Raw genomic sequence first — 11394 nt, 5'->3', positions numbered from 1 at the left:
AGAGAGAGAGAGAGAGAGAGAGAGAGAGAGGTAGAGGTGGTGTAGTGGATAGAGCTCCAGCCTTGGAGTCAGGACAACCTGAGTTCAGCCTCAGACACTTGATACTTACTAGCTGTGTGACCCTGGGTGAGTCACTTAACCCTGATTGCCAAAGCAAAAAAAAAAAGGGAGACAGAGAGCTGGAAGGGCTCTCAGAGGTTATTTATTCCAACTTTCTCACTTTATAGAGATACCTATTAGACTGTAAACTCCTTGAAGACAGGGACTATTTCATTTTCATCTTTGTACCCTCAAGATGGTAGCTTATACATAGTAAGTGTTTTATGGTTATCGTCTTTTAATTGAATTGAATTGCTATTGCCGTAAGATAAATAAATGCTTATTGATGGATTTTCAGATAATAATAGCTAGTATGTATACACTTAGTACTTTTAAGGTTTGTAAAGCACTTTACAAATACAATTGCATCTGATCCTTACAATAACCCTAGGAAGTAGGTGCTACCGTTAGTCTACAGATGTTACAGATGAGGAAACTGAAACACACAAAGGTTCAGTGAATCACCTAGGGTTACATAGTATCTCAGTCAGGATTTGAACTCAGGTTCTTCCTGACTATAAGTTCAGTGTTCCGTCCGGTGCACCCGCCTGGATGAAAAATCGGAGGCCCAGAGGTAAAGTGACTTGCCCAAGGTTTCACAGGCAGTGATGATGACAGGCACAGCTAAGATGGGAGTCCTTTGACTCTAGAGTACATTCTCTTTTGGGTAGAAACTCTTGAAATAGCAAGGAATTTCAAGAAGCTATACCATTCCATTCTGAAACAAATAATACATGTGATTATGATTATATTTAAGTAAAGACCTGTGATTTCATCAGGTCTGTAACAACCCAGATACTCCTTCAACCAGCACACATTTGCAACTAGCACCTTAGAGAGTTTATCTTCTGGGGCACGCAGAGATGAGGTGACAAGCCCAGGATCACACAGATAGTGTAGGTTAGATGTTCAGCAGGACTTTAGTTCATGTCTTCCTCAATCCACTGGGCCATCTCCAGTCATCCTGATCTCTATCTTGCCACTGGACCCAGATGCCTCCAGAGGAGAGAGTGAGGCTGGTGACTTTGCACAGCCCTCCCTCTCTTAAATCCAAGTCATGGCATCATCTTCCTCATGTCATGGTCCTCTTCGAGAACAAAGGACAAACCACACAATCCTGACTCCAACCCTGGCCTTCTATCCACTATGCCACCTTGACTGTCTCATAAATAATAACATAATAGCTGATGTTTCTACAAGGTTGTGTATTGCTTCCCTCATCACAAAACTGTGGCAGGTAGGATGATAACAATATTTTCCATTTATTTACTTCATTAACAAATCCCTTTCTCCACTGACAATTTTATGAGACAGACAACACAGAGAAGACGCTGGAACCCAGAAATGTCTCCTAGAGAAGGTGGCCTATGAGGGGAGATTTGAACGAAGGGAGAGACTCTAAGAAATCAGGCATGGGGTTCAGCCAAAGTAAACCAAAGGGAGATGGGAGATGGACTATCATTTGTGGGGAACAACAAGTTGGCTGGTACAACATAGATTGCCCGGAAGGTAGTAATACTTAGGAAGACCAGAAGAGTCTCAAAGCCTGTGAAGTACAAGCTCTGGCAGGTCCAATCAACCTAGAAAATCTTCTGAGTTTGGGTCCAACATCCAAGTACCAGCCTCACTACTTTCAGAGGGTTCGTCACCAGCTCCTTCAAAACGCATAGTAGGTGCTTAATAAATGTTTGTTGACTAAAGGACTGACTACCAGGTGAGGATTTTCATTGGCCGCAGCAAGCATGACATCTACCATTAATGTGCTCTTTGGTGGTGGAGGGAATTCTCATATAGATGAAATAACGGACTTTTTCAAGGGCTAAAGTATGGGCCAAGCAGTTTATTAGTCACTGAGAGCAACACAAAGCTTGAACAACACATAAGCACTGCCCTCTAAAGCAGGGAAGAGGACATCTAGGTGGCGTAGTGGATAGAGCACCGGTCTTGGAGTCAGGAGGACCTGAGTTCAAATCTGGCCTCAGACACTTGACACTTACTAGCTGTATGACTCTGGTCAAGTCACTTAACCCCAATTGCCTCGCCAAAAAAAAAAATAAATAAAGTAAGAGGAGATCTAACACAATGCATAATAAGAATGACAAAATATCATTTCTTATTGATATTACATACATACATTATCTCATTTGAGCCTCATGCCCCCCCTTGTGACATTGGCACTACCAATCATTCAACAAATATTGATCTAAGACCTCCAATGTACTAGGCACTGAGGACACAAGAACAAGGAGGTGACATTTGCACTGAGTCTTAAAGATTTAACAACTGACCCTTCTAATTGGCATCATTGCTTCATAGTGTCTCAAGTCACAGAATTTTAGAGGTGGAAGAACCCTTCAAGATCATCTAATCCTGGCCCCTCATTTTTACATCTGGGTAAACTGAGGCCCAGAGAAAAGAGGAGGTTGGAGCAGATGACTTCTAAGATTTCCTTCCATCTCTCCAGTAATGATAACAAAACAACTTGCCCAAGCTAGCAAGCAGAAGGGCTGGGACTAGAACCCAAGTCTTTTGGCTTCAGATGCAGAGTTCTTTCCATTCCTCAACCTCTTGTGGCATCTCCTTCTCTAAGTATAATTTAATTACAGTCTACAGTAATTGAATTCCCTGGTGCTATAATGAAAACCTGATTTCTTCTTTTGCTGCCTCCATATAGGTAGATAGTGTGTGTGCTGGGGAATGGGGAAGTTATCTAATCATCCTTCACACATATTAAAAATCGTTACCTTGTTGAATTAATTTGTGACTTCCAGGAGCTATCCCTAAAGTGTGTATAACACACAATGCTTCCCACAAACAACATGCTGCATGAGGAGGGTACCTCCAACCACTCAGGAACCTGGGCTAATGACCATTGTGCCCCATCCAGCAGGGCCTGGTCTGAACACAGCAAACATTCTGAGTCTCCATGAAATAAAACCACTGGAGCATGGAGCTCCCCTCCACTGGCTCAGCCACAGAGAGACTTAATTTGTTCCCCAAATGGGGGGTGGAGAGGGGAGAGCAGCTAAAAGAATCTTTTTTAAGACTCTCACAGTGACCTCTGTCTGAGCAAATATTTAATCTCCAACAAAAGCACCTCACTGCAGGGCCTGCTCTGTTCCTCCTGAATTTGGGCAGGGGGCTGCTGTGTGGATTTATGAGGTGACATCAGGTTGAAGCCCAGGATGCCGGGGCCTGAACTGTGTTTTACACACTCCTGGATTGTTTAATGGGCCTGCTCCTGAAGGCCCTCACATTCTTTCCCCATCCAAACTTTATTGAAATGGCAAAGTTGGAGGAGAGAGGGTCGTCCCCACCACCACCCCCATCCAGAGAAATCAGGCTGGTTAAACTCAACTCTTTCCCCCTTCTTCCCCCCCTTAACCTTCTCCCTGCCCCCACTCAAAACTTTTCCCTGGGGAGAGGAAATGAAGAGCTGCAAAGTGTTTGCAGGTATGAGTTTAATGCCTTAAACTCTTGCATTGTGTTAACAACTCTTCAGGACTGCAGCTTTAAAGAAATGGATGGTTTCTCAATCTGCCCAATTTAACTAATTCTAGGGAGGGAACCAAACTGAAAATTTATGGTCTAGGTAACTGAGAGATCTGTCAGTATTTAGACAAGATTCTGGGTCTCTGGGTCCAGTTAGCACAGAGCACTTTTTGAGAGGATGGAGACAGAAATGGAGTTGGAGAATTTCAGAGGGAGGGCGGTGAAAGGGGAGGATTGGGGAGTGTGTTGCTGGAGGTGGAGGGTGAGAAGGGGAGGGGGTTGCTAGGACAGAAGGGAGAGAGCACTTGTTCAGAGAAAAAGACTAGAGGGAGAAGAGGAGGTGGGAGACAGACACAAAGATCCCCGAGGCAGATATGCGGGACTGGGAAGGGCCTAGAACAATGCCTTGTACATATTAAACACTCAATAAATATTTGTTGATTGATTGGGAGGTTAAGGACATGAAAGATGGAATTATAAGAGACTTCATTTTATAGGAACAAAACATTGTTTTAAAAAGTTATTTTTGTAACTTGGCAAGATTGGAGAGTAGGAGGGTAGAGTCCCCTGAGGGAAAGTGATAGAGAGGAGTGTTCCAAGGTGGGGATCAGGTAGGGCTTCTTAAGGATTAGGCTGTAGAGACGTGAGACAAATAGGGAATAGAAAGAAGTTAAGAAAATAATTCTAAATATAGTACCTGGGCCACCCCCCGAAGAGCTACCCCAAGTATTAGGTATTCTGTTGGTTCATATCCACTCAAAACTAAAGCTCATGAGCCCCTACCTATGGATGCATTAACTTTTATTAGCCAGAGAACACAATTTAAAACAGTTATTTAATGAAAACTTTGAGGTGTTTTACACATGTATCACACCTCTGTCCAAATTGCTTGGAGCATCTTTAGTCTGGGTCTACATGGGTTTCAAACCCACCAGTACAAATAACCAAATCAAAAATTAAGTTGTCTGAAAGATTGAATCCTTGTCAGATGAGTTCAAGTTAAACCAATTCAGATTTTATTTTATTTTCATTAGAGGGTGGGGTAGGTACGGAATTGGTCAGACAATAAACATTTATTAAGCACCCACTATGTGCCAGGCACCATATTAAGCACTGAGGATTCAATATAAGGCAAAAGACAATCCCTGCTCTTAAGGAGATCACAATCTAATGGGGGAGATAACATAGTTGTGTATAAGCAAGTTATAAGCAGGATAAAATGGACATAATCAACAGACAGAAAAAATACAAAGGAATTTCAAAGTTGTGATTCACTTCACTAAATTAGGTGTGCTATTCCTTGTGTGAATATTGTATGGAAACGTGCTCCACTCTAAGCCTCTGGTTTGGAAGCTCTATTGACTATGCTCCCACTAGGGACAGCAGAGAATTATGTGGTCGGGAGAATAACGATGGAGGTACCAGTAAAATCATGAAGATGGCCAAGTTGGCTTTTAGCACTTCCTACCTCATTCTTGAATTTATGCCCCCAACTAGATGCCTTCCTATTTCCCGAGCATCTAATATCCTCACTTTCCTCTAGGATTGTAGGACTTAGAGACGAAAATGACTTTAGAAATCACCTAGGCCAACCCTAAGGCCCGTGGTTTCCTGGAGCCTTGCCCCCTCCCCCAGGCCTATCCTCCAATATAATGTTCCAGAGTTTGGATTGAGGTAAGCAAAAGCTTGCTCCCAATTACAGTCATCTACAAATAGAATGATCAGGAAATAGGGAGTCCCTCCCTCCTGGGAGTATTCAAGCAGAATCTGGGTAATCATTTACCAGGAAGTTTACCTGTTCAAAAGATAGAACTAGCTAGCCACATTGATTGGCCCGCACTGAGTGGTCCATAAGGGAAGAGCAGTGCACTGGAAAGAGATTTGGAGCGGTATCACCCGGGTTCAAATTCTGGTCCATCTCTCATTTGCTACCTGCCGGACACTGGACAAATTATTTAATATCTCTGAGCCTCAGTTCCCTCATCTGAAAAACTAGTTGGCATCTTAGTGTCTCTTCTGTCTCAGAATCTGTGATCCTGTCATCTCTTCACTGTCCCTTACAAGCTACTGTTCTCAAAGCTACAATAAAAAAGGTAGAATCCACATCCTTGAGAAGTTTCCTGCTTCATTAGGGTATAAGTAAGACATGTGCACAGGAAAAGAAAATGAACACTACCAGGCAGTAAAAGAGTTTTATTGTCTAAGCATTTTAAGCCTATACCTCCATGCTCTATGTTCTTCTTACCAGCCAGGAAGCCAGGGCCAGGGGATGTGGAGAAAGGAGATGCCTATAGAAAAATGGTGACCTTCAGTTAATATAATAACTAGGCACATGGAATACATGTGGGAGGGCAGAAAAGAGCAAGGAAGCAACTGCATTCTCTTGAGAATAACTGAATTTGGAAGGAGGCTACAGGACCTTCATAACTAAAGAGATGAAACAAAACACTGCCTTCTCAATACAGACTGGAGTTTATTTGTTGGCTTAGGGAATTCTCGGTGATGAAACTTCTCCAACTGGTAGAGAATTACCTAAAGCATGGAGAAATTGAGTGACTTATCCAGGCATACCCAGTCAATTCGTGTTTCAAATTCAGTTATTTCTGAGTCCAAGGCTAACCTTTTATCCATTAAGTCTGTGGGAATTCCTGGTCAGGAAAATAATGAATTCTCATCGAATCAGCAACATAATGCAGTTTCTCTTAAGGCGTCAGGTTGGTATGAGGTTCTCGACTCCTCTGGGTTGACCGTCTTCTCAATGCATCTCCTAAGATGGCCACCCAGTCTCTTAACTCAAAGTGACCCCTGGTATCACTGAGTGTGGGCCATTCCCTTCAGTCCTTTGAATACAACTTTACTTCTCCCAACAAAGCAGATTATTTCTAATCTGTAGCTTTCTGGACAGAGAGGACCATGAATTCCATGACCTTTGAAGGGTCTGGGGAATTTGGAAAAGATAAAGAAAGAAGACAAAGAGATATTGGGCAATAGGATGGGAGAGAAGGAGAGGGTTTGATGAGTGTATGGAAAGAGCACTGGATTTGGAGTCAGAGGATCTGGATTCAATCTCAACTGTAACAGCACCAGGGTTCTCTCCCTCCCATGCACTCACATTCCTATTTCTCAACAATAAGGTTTACTTTTCCTTAAAAGGTGATATGGGGCCCCCCTGACTTGGTGGCTTTCTGAAGACCAGGAAAGTCACCATGTCTAGCCTTGATGAATGGACAAGTTTCCATATTGAGATTATGAGGTTTCATGCCATTATATTTTTGTTGCCTGTCCTTGCTATGTAAATCTTTTTGTTACCTTTCAATGACTTGAATGCCTCATTTTGTCTCAGAATTGAACCTGAACTAACCCAGTGTCCCCGATACCACTTTGCTAAATGACTTAGGGCACGGTTCACTGGGCCTCAGTTTTCTCATTAAGGCATGGAAACACTGAACATGGAGTAAGGAAGCTGTAGGTTCAAATCCTGCCTCAGACACTTACTAGTTGTATGACTCCAGCCAAGTCACTTAACTTCTTTGTCTCAGTTACCTCATCTGTAAAATGGGCATAATAGTAGCACCTACCTCCGAGGGCTATTGTGAAGATCAGATGAGATAATGTATGTAAAGTATTTTGCAAACCATCAAGTGGTATGTAAATGTGAGCTATTCCTGTTATTAATCTCCAAGCTCTCTCCCATATGCAAATCCTATTATCCTATGGATCTTAAAGGCTATTCTAAAGTGAAGAAGCTGCCTTCCATCATTTAAGGCACAGTAAGAAGGAATAATATCACAACAGGAGACACTGAGAATATAAGTAAGAAAGCACTTCCCAACCAGGACAAAAGAACACTGTAAGGGGAAATTCTGAGATTCTAGACCCTGCTCAATTAGAAGCCTCCCAAAAGGCAGAGAGCACCTTATTTATTTATTGCAAGACAATCAGGGTTAAGTGATTTGTCCAGGGTCATACAGCCAACAAGTGTCAAGTTTCTAAGACCAGATTTGAGCTCCGGTTCTCCTCACTCCAGGGATGGTGTTCTATCCACTGTACTACCTAGCTGCCCTGAGAGTACTTTAGTGAAGAGGAATCACATAATGGGATTTAAAGTCAGAGGTTGCCTCTTAGGGATTATTAACTTAGGGATATTAAACTAAGGAACATTATATATTGAGTGATTTGCCTAAGATCATATAAATAGCCCTCAAAGATTCTGGATTTGAACACAGGTCTCCTAACTCTAAATTCAGCTGAGCTTGGTACCCACTCAGCACAATGGGGTGAGCAGGACAACCTTTCCAGGCTCTCTCAGTGCCCTAGGGTTAGGAACCAACCTCCTCGGAGGTTGAATCAAATCCAGGGGAGGAAACACACTCCTGTGGGCTGGCTGCTTCAGGGATTAGTGTCTGATTTCTTGCTTAGTCACTTTGGCCAAATGGCTTTGTTAGGGCAGCAAGACACGGGTTGCCACAGATGCCGCAAGAGCCCTACCCACCTGCTGGCATCCTTTTCTCCTCCATATCATGTTCTCCGCCCACTGAACCAGAGGAGATGACCTAACTTGACCTGGAGGGTGGCATGGAAACCCAACCACAAGATGCAGAGAACTCTTGACCTCACCATGTACACAGTCATGCCTCCTACCCTGCAATGCCTTCACATGAACCAGGACCACAGAAACCTCAAGAGGTGCCCAAGGAGTGTCCCTGTGGTGGCTTTGCATGGAGCAGCACAGTGGTCTAAGTCTGAGGCTAGACAATGTCTGTTTTCCTTCATGGTCACGTCTGCTCTCCACTACCCCCATCATTCTCTCCTCCCAGCTTTCTGCCCCACCCCCCTCCAAAGCTCTGGCCAGTGATTTCTGTACCTTGTAACGCAGACAGAACAACACTCACTAACCTACCTTGCAGGGCTTGAGGGAGAGAAAACAGGGAGACCCAGGGGTTTATGACTAGGGATCAGCATGCAGAGGGGAAGGAATTTGTTAATGGGATTTAGAGTGTATTGTTCTAAGTCCAGGTTGATTTCAGCAGGAACCCACCATGCAGTCTGCAACCACAGGAGTTACAGAATAGCAATCAGAGCTACCACCAAGGCTTTCTGAGTACGGAGGCTCCTTAGGGGGAAATCACTGGAGGGAGACCCAGGGGATTCTCCAGGCTCCATGAGCAAGCACCTGGAAGGAAATGCATCCAAGAGGCTCAGACATCTCCCAGTAGAGTGTCCAAAGGGTTTCAGCAGGGTTGTTTATATGTAGAAGCATTAGATTCCTGGGGGGAAAATTGTTTAAGTGACCAGATAAATCCTTGAAATACAGAATACCAGCTGTAGGAAATAATGAAGGAAAAATGAGAAGACATGAATGAACTGATGCAGAACAAATGAGCAAAACCAGGAGGACAATTTATACAACATTGTAAAGGCAATCTTGAAAGACTGCAGAGTTCTGATCAACGCAATGACCCGCTGCAATTCCAGAGAACCACAGATAAAACATGCTACCTATCTCCTGACAGAAGAGATGGGTTCAGCATGCAGGATGCAACATACAGATGTGATGAAAGCAGGACCATGTTTTCTTTGACCATCTATATTTGTTACAAGGGTTTGGTTTTTCTCCCCCCCCCACCAGGGATTTGATAAGAAAGAGAGAAATATATATATATTTTTATAGTGATAGATAGGATAAGATAGATAGATAGGATAGATAGGAAAGATAGAAATACATATATTTTTAAAGTGATAGGTAAAACAAAATAAATATAAACAAAAAAAGATATAATTCCAGACTTAGCAGAGCCCCATACTAGGCATTCTATAGGAATGCACAAAGAAAGTAATTCATTGAATACTTGTTCCTGACCTGTAGGCAGAGCATGTAGCATGATTTAAAGACAATTGAGAGCACAGCCAATTCTTTAAAAAAAAAATCACAGTCATAACCTGAAATTCTCACCACTATAATCTCTCCTTCAAGGTAAGGCATTATATCACCAGAAGACCTTTGTTAATGATTTTAATAACCTTATTTTTTTATGCTTAGTAAGGTTCCTAACGCAGTTTCCACACAATGATGCCATAGGGGATCTTTTCACAGCTAAGAAAGTTGAAATTCAGAGAGGTTCACCCAAACATTAAACAGGTACAAAGTGTCAAAGGCAGAATTTGAATTCAACACTTTTGACTCTAAGGGCAGTGTTTTTGCTACTTCATAGCTATCAACCTCAAATTTCTGCCTTGGTCTCTTCTTTGGAATTGTTATTTAGTCATTTTTCAATCATTTCTGACTCTGTGACCCTCTTTGGAGTTTTCTTGGCAAAAATACTGGAATGTTTTGCTATTTCACTCTCCAGCTCATTTCACAGATGAGAAAACTGAGGCAAACAAGGGTAAGTGACTTGCCCAGGGTTACACAGCTAGGAAGTGTCTGAGGCCAGATCAGAAACTCAGTTTGTCCTGACCCCAGGCCCAGTGCTCTGTCCACTGCATCACCTAATGTATTTCCAGAAAGGGGATGCTAAGATACATATTTGTCACCTATAAAGAGGATAATAATTTCACCAATTAACACCCACTAGGCAGGGTAGGCCCCTCAGAGAATAAAATGTAAAGGAGGAATACAAATAAAATACAAAGGACAAAGGAGGAGCTCTGGACAAAATGTCTGGAGCAGAGGCAGTAGGCATAATATTGGCATTGGATAGCCTAAACCAAAGATAAAGGCCTGACAAGGGGAAGACCAGTCACCAAAAGCAAGCTTTCCTTATTCAGCTCTATTGTCTTGGGCCAAAAATAGGGTCCAACACTGGAAGACACCAAGTAAGTCATTTTGTCCAATTCCCTCATTTTACTCTTGAGAAAATTGAGGCACCAAGGATATTTCTGTCCAGGAGAGTCTTAACCAAAAGGTCCCGGTTGGGAGGTAGAGAAACAGAGAGTCTATCTTGATTGTTGGTAGGTTCCTGTGAAGTCTTGCATCTTTGTAGTATGGAATAAAGGCGGTCCTTTATCACATGCTCAGGTTTGCAAAACGCTTCCCAAATATTATCTCCTGTTATCTTCACAACAGCCTTGGTTCTACTGTTATTTCTATTTTCCAATCTTTTGCTAACTTCAGTATTTGCTTGGGAGAAAAGATGTGCCCTATCGAGACCTATAGAGACAGAAGTCAAGGGAAACTTTATAAAGGGATTTTGGGAAGTCCCTAAGGTTGAATCTGACCTGTGTAAGCCCAGAGCTTGGGGTTGCTAAGTTATAGGTTACATTTATGGGTCATTACTTGCCCCCAATCACACAGGGAGTCGGGAGAAAAGCTAGCATTTGAAGTCCAGGAGTCTTTTCAGCATACCACCCTCCCTTACTAAATATGAGATGAACAAACAGAAGAACAAGAAGGGAGATAGAAAAAGGAGTGGGACAGAAGAGTGTATGTTCAGTCTGGGATGCTGCCAACCTAAAGGGAATGACTTCATATCTACAAAAACATATCTGAAGAAAGATCTAGGTATTGATATTATTAGAAAACTCTTACAGGGTCATGTTAAAGTGATTGAACTCATATGGAGGTATGTACTGGAGCCAGCCTGAAGGCCTGAGACAATTGTTAAATTCTCAGTGTTAAATTTATACCTCAGAAATTGGCAAACACTTCAATGTTCAATTTTCAGTTCAGGGCTTGATTTGCTATTTTGTTGGTTACTTAAACTAAGAAAGTGATGGAGAAAGTGTCAATAATGAAGATTAAACCCAAAAGCATATCCTGTGTTCATTTTTTTTTTCAGAGAGCTGGTTGTTGAACATTTACCA

Source organism: Vombatus ursinus, unplaced genomic scaffold (genome assembly GCF_900497805.2).
Source record: "Vombatus ursinus unplaced genomic scaffold, bare-nosed wombat genome assembly UNPS02014802.1, whole genome shotgun sequence".
Lineage (NCBI taxonomy): Eukaryota > Metazoa > Chordata > Mammalia > Diprotodontia > Vombatidae > Vombatus > Vombatus ursinus.
This window is presented reverse-complemented; position numbering follows the sequence as displayed.